This window comes from Mustela putorius, unplaced genomic scaffold, assembly GCF_011764305.1.
Source record: "Mustela putorius furo isolate JIRA1106 unplaced genomic scaffold, ASM1176430v1.1 tig00001867_pilon_pilon_pilon, whole genome shotgun sequence".
Lineage (NCBI taxonomy): Eukaryota > Metazoa > Chordata > Mammalia > Carnivora > Mustelidae > Mustela > Mustela putorius.
In genome coordinates, this window is record NW_025421892.1 from 73,474 (window position 1) to 86,896 (window position 13,423).

Sequence of the window (13,423 nt, forward strand, 5' to 3'; positions counted from 1 at the left end):
TCGTACTAGAAGTCCCAGCCTCAGCAACCCAACAACAAGAAGAAATAAAGGCATTCAAATTGGCAAAGAAGAAGTCAAACTCTCACTCTTCACACATGACAGGATACTTTATGTGAAAAACCCAAAACCTACCCCAATTGCTAAAACTCATACAGCAATTCAGCAACATGGCAGGATACAAAATCAATGCACAGAAATCAGTTGCAGGGGCACCTGGGTGGCTCAGTGGGTTAAAGCCTCTGTGTTTGGCTCAGGTCACTGGGATCCAGCCCCGCATCAGGCTCTCTGCTCAGCAGAAAGCCTACTTCTCTTCCTTTCTCTCTGCCTGCCTCTCTGCCTGCTTGTGATCTCTATCTGACAAATAAATAAAATCTTTAAAAAAAAGAAAGAAAGAAAGAAAGAAAGAAAAGAAATCAGTTGCATTTCTACACACTAACAATGTGACTAAAGAAAGAAATTAAGGAATTGATCCCATTTACAATTGCACCAAAAACCATAAGATAACTAGGAATAAACCTAACCAAAATAGTAAAGGACCTGTACTCCAGAAACTACAGAATAAATATAAAAGAAATAGAGGAAGACACAAAGAGATGGAAAAAGCTTCCATGCTTATGAATTGGAAGAATAAACATTGTTAAAATGTGCTGTCCAGAACAATCTACACATTCAATGCAATCCCTATCAAAATGCCATCAACATTTTTCACACAGCTGGAAAAAACAATCTTAAAATTTGTACAGAATCTGTACAACACCTGAACACCTGAACACCCTGCGGGGCTACTACAACCAGAGCGAGGCCAGTGAGCGACAGGGTCGGGTGCAGATCACGACCCCCATTCCCCACCCACGTACACGGTTCCGAGTTCCAAGCGTCACCGGGAATTGAAAGAACCCTACCCGGAACTCTGGCCCTCCCCGAGCCAGCGGTAACGTTTAGGCAGTTTTACTTGTGTTTGGACTTAAAACCCTGCCTGTTGGGGCGGGGAGGGTCTCACACCTACCAGTGCATGTACGGCTGTGACGTGGAGCCGGAGGGGCGCCTACTCCGCGGGTACAATCAGGACTCCTACCACCGCGCGGATTAAATCGTCGTGAGCCAGGACCTGCGCTCCTGGACCACACTCCGCTGGTGACGCGGAGCTCTATAGGAACTATAGGAACTACGTGGAGGGCAGGGGCGTAGAGTGGCTCCCAAGGTACCTGGAGAACCCAAAGGAGACCTTGCAGCGAGCAGGTACGAGGGGCCACGGGGGCCTCCCTGATCTCCCCTCCCCTGGGGCTGGCTTCCCTCCAGGGAGAGGAAATGGACTCAATGTCAGAACACCACCCTCCCACGGGTGGGGAGAGGGAGGTCCGCCTGGGTGTTCAGGTTCCTACTGGAGAGTGACTCACCCAGAGGGCTGCTTTTCTCTAAAGGACAATTGAGGAATCCAGTCTCTCCCAGGAGGCAGGTGGAGGCCATTCCTGAAATAACCCATCAGCCTTTCCCTTTAACCCTGGCAGCTACCTTGGAAATCATGACTTTCCCCTCTCAATGCCTTTTTCTCCAATGATAGCATCTTTGGTGTTCCGACTCTGGGTTTCCTGACTCATTCACCCTGCACCACAGTCAGGACTACTAGTGTGGTCTCCCTCTTAGACCTCCTACCCTGGGTTCTCTCCATGATTCTAGAATTCCTAGATTAGGAGATCCCAAAAGTTAGGTTGATGACTGGGCTTTGTGCTTCTTCAATCCAAAACAGTGGCCCAGCGTTGGTGGTATAGTGGTGAGCATAGCTGCCTTCCAAAACAGTGGCCCTGGTCACATGAATGCCCTTTCAGTGGCCCATAAAGGTAAGCCCGAGTGTGGTGGATTTTCTGATTCTCTTCCTCAGAAGCCCCCAACACATGTGACACCCACCACCCCATCTCTGACCGTGATGCCACCCTGAGGTGCTGGGCCCTGGGCTTCTACCCTGCAGAGATCACCCTGATCTGACAGCAGTGAGGGAGAGGACCTGACCCAGGAAACAGAGCTTGTGGAGACCAGGTCAGCAGGAGATGGAACTTTCCAGGAAGTGGGCGGTTGAGGTGGTGCCTTATGGAGCAGAACAGATAAACATGCCATGTGCAGCATGAGGGGCTGCCCGATCCCATCACCGAGAGTTGGGGTAAGGAGGGTTTGGGGTCGAGCCTCTTCTCAGGGAAAGCAGAAGGCCTTCTGGAGAATTCCAGCAGGGTCAGGATTCAAACCAGAGGTCTGGAACCCCCACTGTCCCTTCCCTTTCCAGAGCTGCCTCGTCCCACCATCCCCATCATGTGGATCATTGCTGGTCCGGCTCTCCTTATGGTCGCTGTGGTATTTGGAGCTGTGATCTGGAGGAAGAAATGCTCAGGTAGGGAATGGAGTGGAAGGATCTGAGGTTTCTTATCCCACTGGGGGTTTCCTAGATAGCAGACCGTCCTGCCTTGTAACTGGAAAGTACCATCCCTTGCACATGTACTTGCCCACTCTGGAGCCGATCACTAACACTGACTCTGTAGCAAACACTTGTGACAATGAAGGATACATTTTCATCTTGACAGTTGTGGTGATGGGGACCTGACTCCCAGCAGTCACAGGACAGAGAGGAAGGATCCTGCTGAGAACAGACCTCCAGCAAGTTAGGTAACCCAGTGACCCCACACCTCATTCTTCGTGTTTCCTGATCCTGTCCTGGGTCTTCAGGCACAATTCTGGAAACTTCAACTTCAACCAGGACTAGGAGTTTCCTCTAGGATCTCATGGCCTCTCCCTGTCCTCAGCCTCTAACATGATATTTTCTTCCCACCAGAGGAAAAGTACCAGCCCGATACCAGGCTCCTTGCTAAGCAGGGAGTCTGCCTCTCCTTCTCTCTCTGCCCCTCCCCCTGTTCGTGCTCTCTCTCTCACTCTCTCAAATAAATAAAATATTAAAAAAACAACAACAAATAGGGGCGCCTGGGTGGCTCAGTGGGTTAAAGCCTCTGCCTTCAGCTCAGGTCATGAACCCAGGGTCTTGGGATCTAGCCCCGCATTGGGCTCTCTGCTCGGCAGGGAACCTGCTTCCCTTCCTCTCTCTCTCTGCCTGCCTCTCTGCCTACTTGTGATCTCTGTCTGTCAAATACATAAAATATTAAAAAAAAAAAAAAAAAAAAGAAGAAGAAGAAGAAGAAGAAAAGAAAAGAAAAAACAAATAGAGCGCCTTGGTAGCTCAGTGGGTTAACCCTCTGCCTTCAGCTCAGGTCATGATCTCAGGGTCCTGGGATCGAGTCCTGCATCAAGCTCTCTGCTTAGCAGGGAGCCTGCTTCCCCCTCTCTCTGCCTGCCTCTCTGCGTACTTGTGATCTCTCTCTCTCTCTGTCAAATAAATAAATAAATAAAATCTTTAAAAAAAAAAATACTATTCAGCAAAAATACTCAGCAGTGAGGGGCATATGAGTGGCTCACTGGTTAAGCCTCTGCCTTCTGCTCAGATCATGATCCCAGGTCCTGGGATTGAGCCCTGCATCGGGCTCTCTGCTCAGCAGGGAACCTGCTTACCCTTCCCCTGCCTGCCTCTCTACCTACTTGTGATCTCTCTCTGTGTGTCAAATAAATAAATTAAAATCTTTAAAAAAAAAAAAAAGGCAGTGGAATTACCGATAGTTCTATTTTAATTTTTTGAGGAATCTCCATACTGTTTTCCATGGTGGCTGTACTGATTTACATTTCTGCTATAATGCATGAGAGGGGTATCTGGGTGGCTCAATGGGTTAAGCCTCTGCCTTCAGCTCAGGTCATGATCTCAGGGTCCTGGGATTGAGCCCCACATCAGGCTCTCTGCTCAGTGGGGAGCCTGCTTCCCCCTCTCTGAATCTGCCTGCCTCTCTGCCTACTTGTGATCTCTGTCTGTCAAATAAATAAAATCTTAAAAAAAAAATAGTGCATGAGGGTTCGCTTCTCTCCACATCATCCCCAACACTTGTTATTTCTTCTTGTTATTTCTTATCCTTTTTTTTTTTAAAGCAAACTCTATAACTAAAGGGGGCTCAAACTTACAACCCCAAGATCAAGAGTGGCATGCTCTACCGACTGAGCCAGTCAGGCTCCCTCTTGTGTTTTTGGTACTGGCTATTCTGACTGGTATGACATAACATCTCAAAGTGGTTTTGATTTGCATTTTGATGGGTAAGGAAACAACAAATTGGTAAGTACAACATGTATGCATGCTTGATGGACAGATACATAGACCACAAGCTCTAACCAAGAGTCCCAAAACCTCATAAAAGAGATAACATGTGAGCTGCATTTGAGGCATGAGTAGAAACCCAAAGGACACCCAGCACAAGTGAATGCTGTTCAGAAGTGTCTTTGCCTGGACCAGGCCTGGATTCAGATGAAGCCGACCGAGGTGCCAGGTGCTTTCGGGTTAAGAAAGTGTCCTGAATTCTGACTATTCAGAAGTCACAGCTACTACATGTTGAAACGTGAAAGAGTCTGATTTTTTCTGAAAAGCAAAATCCTGCTAAAAGGCATGTTAAAAAGCAGAGTGCTGGGCCCTGACCCCTGGACTTTCTGATTCTATAGGGCCTGAAATCTGCATTTCTCACAAGTTCCCAGTTTGGGAGCTTCCCAGCTTGCCCCAAGTCCACACTTTGAGAACCTTAGTCCTAAGCCTGTCTGGTTTGGTTTCTAGTATCAGAAGAGGTCTGGAAAAGGACTGGGGCAGAGGTGTAGGATAAACTAAACCATACCTGCCCCTCCCTCAAGAACCCTACTCGCACCGCAGATAGCAGATATCCAGTGTGGATTGCCTTGGGTTCCAGGAAGGGCAGGCACCCAGGTCACACCCAGATGCAGAGGTCTAAGAGTGTCATCCAGAAGCAGTGCTTTACACACAGCACCTGGGGCTTCCTAGGACTCTACAGATGGGCTCCTGCCCCTCAGACCCTTCCCTGCCCTCACAACATTGACCTCCAGGCCTTGTTCTATCATACCTCAGCTGCTGGGACCTATGATGTGACTGGAGGAACACTGAGCATACTTTCCAATCCAAATATAGGGTAAAGTAGCCTGATAATTTTTTTTCTTTTTCATAGCCTGACAATTATAAGACAGCTAACAAAGATAAAAGAATGGGCTAACAATGATGGTCTTGATATTTTGGCAAAGGGCTTCAAGTAAGATGTCCTAGACTAAAACCACCGAAGTGATTTATTTTTGAGTCACTGGGACTTTCAACCCACTTGGACACTAGAGGGCGTCCTGAGATTTATAAAGCTACAAGGGTTGTGTCTAACTACCAAAAAAGTCTTGGAGATTGGGCTTTCCTGCTTAAACCAAGATTTGGTCCACTTCCTTGACCAAACAAATTGCATTTATTGAGTAATCATGCCCTTATTTTACCCTTTTATGAATGAAAGACAATTTTTTTTAGATAATGTATAAATTTTAATTTAATTTTTTTATTATTAACATATAATGTATTATTTGTTTCAGGGGCACAGATCTGTGATTCATCGGTCTTATAAAATATGCAGCACTCCCCACCACATATGCTGCCCTCCCCAATGCCCATCACCCAGCCACCCCATTCCTCCCACCCCCTCCACTCCAGCAACCCTTGGTTTGTTTCCTAATATTAAGAGTCTCTTGTGGTTTGTCTCCCTCTCTGGCTTCACCTTGTTTCATTTTTTTCCTCCTTTCCCCTATAATCCTCTGCCTTGTTTCTCAAATACCATATATCAGTGAGATCATGTGATAATTGTCTTTCTCTGATTGACTTATTTCACTTAGCATAATATCCTCTAGTTCCATCCCCGTCATTGCAACTGGCAAGGTTTCAATTTTTAGTGGCTGCTTAATAGTCCATTGTATATATATGCCACTTTTTCTTTATCCATTCATCTGTTGATGGACATCTGGGCTCTTTTCATAGTTTGGCTATTGTGGACATTGCTGCTATAATCATTGGGGTGCATGTGCCCCTTTGCATCACTACATTTGCATTTTGGGGGTAGATAGCCAGCTGCTCAATTGCTGTGGTGGTAGAGTAGCTCTAATTTCAACTTTTTTGAGGAACCTCCATACTGTTTTCCAGAGTGGTTGCACCAGCTTCCCACCAGCAGTATAGGAGGTTTCCCTTTCTTTTTTCTTTTTTTTTTTTTTTAAAGATTTTATGTATTTGACAAAGAGAGATCACAAGTAGGCAGAGAGGCAGGCAGAGGGAGAGAGAGAGAGAGGAGGAAGCAGGCTTCCTGCCTAGCAGACAGCCTGATGCAGGACTTGATCCCAGGACCCTGCGATCATGAGCTGAAGGCAGAAGCTTAACCCACTGAACCACCCAGGCGCCCCAGAGGTTTCCCTTTCTCTGCACCTTTGCCAACATCTGTCGCTTCTTGACTTGTTAATTTTAGCCATTCTCACTGGTGTGAGGTGTTATCTCATTGAGGTTTTGATTTTTATTTCCCTGATGCCAAGTTACGGCCCTTTTTCACGTGTTTGTTGGCCATTTGGATGTCTTCTTTGCAGCAATGTCTGTTCATGTCTTCTACCCATTTGTTGATTAGACTGTTTGTTCCTTGAATGTTGAATTTCGTTAATTCTTTTTTTTTTTTAAGATTTTTATTTATTTATTTGACAGAGAGAGAGCACAAGTAGGCAGAGAGGCAGGCAGAAAAAGAGAGAGGAGGAAGCAGGCTCCCTGCCAAGCAGAGAGCCTGATGCAGGACTCAATCCCAGGACCTTGAGATCATGACCTGAGCCAAAGGCAGAGGCTTAACCCACTGAGCCACCCAGGGGCCCGAATTTCATAAATTCTTGATGGATTTTGGATGCTATCCATTTATCTGACACGTCATATGCAAGCATCCTCTCCCATTCTGTCAGACTTTGAACCCATATGGACATCCTGAGATTTATAAAGCAACAAGCGATTGTGTCTAACCACCAAAAAAGTCTTGGAGATTGGGCTTTCCTGCTTAAACCAAGATTTGGTCAACTTATTTAACCAAATTACATTTATCGAGTAATTATGTCCTTATTTTACTTTATTTTAAAGAATGAAAGAAAAATATATAAAGAAAGATAAAGCGTTTAAAAAGAAAATAACGAGGGGGTGCCTGGGTGGCTCAGTGGGTTAAAGCCTCTGCCTTTGGCTCAAGTCATGATCCCAGGGTGCTAGAATTGAGTCCTGCATCGGGCTCTCCGCTCAGCAGGTAACCTGCTTCTCTGTCTGCCTCTCTGCCTACTTGTGATATCTCTCTGTCAAATAAATCAATAAAACTTTTTTTTTTTTTTTAAAGATTTTATTTATTTATTTGACAGAGAGAGATCACAAGTAGGCATAGAGGCAGGCAGAGAGAGAGAGGAGGAAGCAGGCTCCCTGCTGATGCGAGGCTCGATCCCAGGACCCTGAGATCATGACCTGAGCCGAAGTCAGCGGCTTAACCCACTGAGCCACCCAGGCGCCCCAAATCAATAAAACTTTTTTAAAAAGAAAGAAAATAAAAGAACATGCTGAGTTAAAATGGTAGTAAACACCCTTATTCAAGGACTGATATAATTTTCAATTGTTTATCTTAACAAAGGTGAAGGAATTATTCCTGTCATGTATTTTCCAGTTTTTTTATTTTAAGTTTTCCAATTTCATTTGTTTTGTCTCATTTGGAATTATTATTTGTTTTATGGGGTTTTTTTTGTTCTTATTTTTGTTTTATGTTTTGATTTAGTTCAAAATTCAAGAGCTTCAAAAAGGTAAGTAGTCTCTCTCTCACCCTTCTCCCATTCCTGACAAGCAACCACTGATATTAGTTCCTTGCTTATTTTTCCAAAGACACATTATGCTTATGCAAGCAAACATTAATTAATATAATAATGTCTAATATATACATTTTCCCTTTTACACAAATTTTGACATTTGCTTCCCCACACCTTGCTTTTTTATACTTAACCATGTACCATGGATACCCTCCCATAAGGACATCTTAAGAGTTTTCTGTGTCTTTTCTATTGTTCATTTTAAAGATTTATTTATTTTTTTGAGAGAGAGAAAGCAGAGGGGAGGGTGGAGGGAGAGGGAGAAAAAAAACTCAAGCAGACTTCTCCCTGAGTGTGCAGCCCTACCAGATCTCAGGACCATCAGACCTGAGCCCAAAGCAAGAACTGGATGCCAAACTGAATCAGCCACCCAGGAGCCTCGTGTCTTTATTTTTTAATGGTACTCCATTGTATAGATAGACAATGCTTCTTTTTTTTTTTTTTTAAGATTTTGTTTATTTATTTGACTGAAAGAGAGAGAGAGCATGCACAAGCAGGTTCCCCACTGAGCAGGAAGCCCAATGTGGGCTCCATTCCAGGACCCTGGGATGATGACCTGAGCTGAGAGAAGACACTTAACCACTTAACTGACTGAGCCGCCCAGGTGCCCCAACACACAGTGCTTCTTAACCAGTTCCCTACTGAGATTATTTATGTTTTTCTGTTTTTAAAATAGATGCTGCAGGGGCGCCTGGGTGGCTCAGTGGATTAAGCCGCTGCCTTCGGCTCAGGTCATGATCTCAGGGTCCTGGGATCAAGTCCCGCATCGGGCTCTCTGCTCAGCAGGGAGCCTGCTTTCCTCTCTCTCTCTCTCTCTCTGGCTGCCTCTCTGTCTACTTGTGATTTCTCTCTGTCAAATAAATAAATCTTTAAAAAAAAAAAATAGATGCTGCACTACATAATTTTGAATATAGCAATCTTATAGGTATGCAAGTTATTTTTGGACACCTTCCTAGAAGTGGGACTGCAGGGTGTGTGTGTGTGTGTGTGTGTGTATTTTTTTTTTTAAAGATTTATTTATTTAAGAGAGAGAGCACTCATGTAAGTGTGTGGGGGTGGGACAGACAGAGAGAGTCTTCAAGCAGACTGCCCTCTGAAGGGTGGGATCCCTTGCCCCATGAGATTACCACCTGAGTGAGACCAGGAACAATTTTATTTGTTTATTTGAGAGAGAGCATGAGAACTTAAACCCTGAGATCAAGAGATGCCTGATCCACTGACCAAGCCAACCAGGTACCCCTGGATATACACATTTTTAATTTGGACAAAAATTGCCATATTACCCTTCTGAAAAATATGACCAGTTTTGCAGTTCCATCTGCAATGTATCTGAGTACCTGTCTGGGTATGCTATTTTTTAAATGATGAAAATATGTCGATGCATGTTTGGGGTTATTTGTGTACCGATGATATTTGAAATCCTGGGATGAGATGAAACTAGAGTGATTAAGAAGGCAGTGAAAATAGAGCAAGCAGGGGTGCCTGGGTGGCTCAGTGGATTAGGCCTCTGCCTTTGGCTCAGGTCGTGATCTCAGGGTCCTGGGATAGAGCCCTGCATTGGGCTCTCTGCTCCGGGGGGAGCCTGCTTCCCCCTTTCTCTCTGCCTGAGTCTCTGCCTACTTGTGATCTCTCTCTGTCAAATAAATAAAATCTTAAAAAAACAAAACAGAACAAAAAAAAAAAAAAAACAGAGCAAGCAGCCAAGATACAGTTCTTAAACATGCCAGTATTCAGAGGAAAGTGAGTCAGCAAAGGGAGTCAAAGAAAACTAGCGCTGTATAAGGCACACGGATTTGGACTGGGGGGCGGGGAAGCAGAACTCTACAATAATAGGGCCACTTCAGAGAACAATTTAGCATCATGAGGTAGCAATGTGCAGTAATTCCACTCCTATAAATATATCCTAGGGGAACTCCCACAAGACACCAGAGAAGCCCCAGAACATTCATTATAGAAAAAACTAAAGGTCCGTGGAGGGGATAAACTGTAGCATATGCATAGCATGGATCCCTTCTCACAGTGAAAATACATGAACTATTTGTGCAAACATGGATTCATCTCATATATAATGTTAACTGAAAAAGCAAGGTATAGAATGATACATTCAGAGAGAAACAATTTATACAAAGTCTTAAAACATGCTAAATAAAGGAATTCTTTAAAAAATCTTGGTAAGGGGTGCCTCAGTGGCCGGGTTAAGCAACTGCCTTTTGCTCAGGTCATGATCCTGGAGTCCTGGCATCGAGTCCCACATCTGGCTCCCAGCTCCATGAGGAGTCTGCTTCTCCCTCTGACCGTCTGCTCTCTCATGCTCTCTCTCACTGTCTCTCTCTCAAATAAATAAATAAAATCTTTAAAAAAAAAAAAAAAGGTCTGGGTAAGGCGGGGCACTTGGGAGGCTAGTTGGTTAAGCCACTGCCTTTGGCTCCTGAAGTCCCTCAGTGGAGTCCCACATGGGGCTCCCAGCTCCAACAGGAGTTGCTTCTCCTTCTGACCTTCTTCCCTCTCATGCTCTCTCACTCGCTCTCAAACAAACAAACAAATAAATAAATAAAAATCTTAAAAAAAAAAAAAGTCTTGGTAAGGGTGTCTGGGTGGCTCAGTTGTTAGTGTCTGCCTTCAGCTCAGGTCATGATCCCAGGGTCCTGGGATTGAGGCTCCCTCGCCATTGGGCTCCCTGCTCAGCAGGGGGCTCCCTGCCCTCCCACTCCCCTTGCTTCTCTTCCCTCTCTCTCTCTCTTCCTCTGTCAATTAAATAAATAAATAATCTTAAAAAAAAAATTTTTTTAAAAGGCTTGGTAAAGGGGTTTCTGGCTGGCTCAGTGGGTAGAGCATGCCAACTCTTGATTTCAGAGTCATAAGTTTGAGCACCACAATGGGCATAGAGTTTATTTTCTTTTATTTTTATTTTTTAAAGATTTTGTTTATGGGGCGCCTGGGTGCCTCAGTCAGTAAAGTGTCTGCCTTCAGCTCAGATCATGATCCCAGAGTCCTGGGTCCAGTGCCACATTGGGCTCCTTGCTCAGCAGGGGGCTCCTACTTCTCCTTCTGCAGCCACTCTCATTCACACTCTCTCTCTGACAAATAAATAAACAAATAAAGTCGTCTAAAAATAATAATAAATAAGTAAATAAAATACTTAAAAAATAAAAAATAAAAATTTTATTTAACCAAGAGCAAGAGCTAGAGCACAAGGGGTGGGGACACAGACAGAGAGGGAGAAGCAGACTCCCTGCTGAGCAGGAAGCCCCACCGGGGTTTATCTGAGCCCAAGCAGTCCCTTAACTGACTGAGCCAAACATGTGTCCCTAGAGTTTACTTTTAAGGAATAAAATAGAATGAAAGTCTTCATAAAATCATAGATATAGGAGTGCCTGGGTGGCTCAGTGGGTTAAGCCTCTGTCTTTGGCTCAGGTCATGATCTCAGGGTCCTGGAATTGAGCCCTGCATCAGGCTCTCTGCTCAGCAGGGGGCCTGCTTCCCCCCCCCACCCCCCTACCCCCGCCTTTGCCTGCCTCTCTGCCTACTTGTGATCTCTATCTCTGTCAAATAAATAAATAAAATCTTTAAAAAAAAAAAAACCAAACCCATAGATATATACCAAACACACACACACACACACACACACACTCCAGGCAGCCCTTGCCTATGCAGTGTTAACAAAGCACATGCATATTACAACCATGCAAAATGAGGACATATATCTCTATTACTCACTATGTATACTACATAGAGGACATAACATAAAAATGTTAAAAATTGACAAACCTGATTGGTGACTCCATAAATCTTTCTTAGAATTCTTTACAATTTTCTTACAGCTAGAACAACTTTGTAATAAAACTTTTGAAGTAAATCCAAAGGAATTAAGCAAAATAAGTAAAATGAAAGAGTTGTGAGTGCAGTTAAAGCCACTGAAGAGGATGCCATTTGAAGTGACAATACTAGGTATGTAAGTTCGTGATCCTGACCAGCGCAGAGTTCCTGAGGAAATCTAAGCAGAAGCCAGAATGAAGAGGACAAGACCAAGAAAAATGAAGAAGTGTGGACTACAGGGGCCTCACACTCTGGGGGTGTGGTAAGGTGTGGAGGACTGGGAGACAGAGTTGGGATTCTGAGCTTTCTTCTTTGGGTCCAAAACTTAGAAGAAAAGAAATGAACATTTACTTAGTTCTTTCCAGAACATTCAAAGAGATCTTCTGAAATAGGTTGTTTTTTTGTTTTGGTTTGGTTTTTTCTGAAGTAGTTTTTGCAAACTGAAAGTTTACAAACTGTTTCTCTAATAGTTCCTGGGTCCCTGAAAGAAATTAGGTACTTTGGGAGGCCTGGGTGGCTCAAGAGGTTAAAGGCTCTACCTTCCGCTCAGGTCCTGATCCCGGGGTCTGGGGATCAGGCTCTGCGGCAATCTGCTAGGTGGGGGGCATGCTTCCCCCTCTTTCTCTCTGCCTGCCTCTCCACCTACTTGTGACCTCTGTCTGTCAAATAAATAAATAAATAAATCTTTTTTTTTTTTTTTTTTTTTAAAGGAAAGAAAAGGAATTAGGTACTTTGTCCTTGCTTTCTGAATACAAAGACAATGATGTGAAGTTCTTGGGGCTGGACCTCACAATTTGGGCAATCTTTTTTTTTTTTTTTTTTTTTTAAGATTTTATTTATGTATTTGAGAGAGAGAGAGAGAGAGAACATAAGCAGCAGGGGGAGAGGGAGAGGAACAAACAGACTCCCAGCTGAGCAGGGAGCCTGATGCAGGGCTTGATCTCAGGACCTTGGGAACATGACCCAAGCTGATGGCAGATACTTAATGCACAAGCCACCAGGTGCCCTGGGCCATGATTTTTAGTAATGTGTGGAAAAATCAGTAGATTTTCTCTTCTCGAATAATTTATTTTATTTTATTATTTGTTTGTTTGTTTGACAGAGATCACAAGTAGGCAGAGAGGCAGTTAGAGAGAGAGGGGGAAACAGGCTCCCTCCTGAGCAGAGAGCCCGATGCGGGGCTCAATCCCAGGATCCCGAGATCATGACCTGAGCCGAAGGCAGAGGCTTTAACCCACTGACCCACCCAGACGCTCCTCGAATAATTTTTTTTAAGTTCTTTATTAGAATGTTTGCAATATGTCTGTGACAAAGGATTTGGATGTGGAGTATACAAACAACTTCTATAATTTGACAATGAATAAAACAAAGGCAACAAAAATAACAAACATGAGTAAAAGACACTTTACAAAGGAAGATACATGCATTGTCAATGGTCAATATGTATATGAAAAATGTTTCAACATCAATAGTCATTAGAGGAAAATGCAGAGTAAAACCACAATGAGAAACCAGTGTACCTCCGTTAGAGTGGCTAAAAGTAAAAAGATTAATATACTATAAATGTTTGTAAGGATGTGGAACCACCTGAACTCTCATCCATTGCCTATACATAAGAATATAAAACAATTGGGGCATGCAGCTGGCTCACTTAGTAGGACATGCTACGCTTGATCTCTGGTCATAAATTCAAGCCCCACTTTGAGTGTGGAGATTACTTTAAAAAAAAAAAAAAAGGAATATAAAGCAATCACTTTGGAGGGGCGCCTGGGTGGCTCAGTGGGTTAAGGCCTCTGCCTTCGGC

General features: G+C 44.0%; 1 pseudogene; it reads left to right on the top strand.

The window, feature by feature from the left end:
- The first annotated feature begins 658 nt into the window (after window positions 1-658).
- LOC123394197 lies at window positions 659-2,916 on the top strand (annotated as a pseudogene).
- The last annotated feature ends 10,507 nt before the right edge of the window (window positions 2,917-13,423 follow it).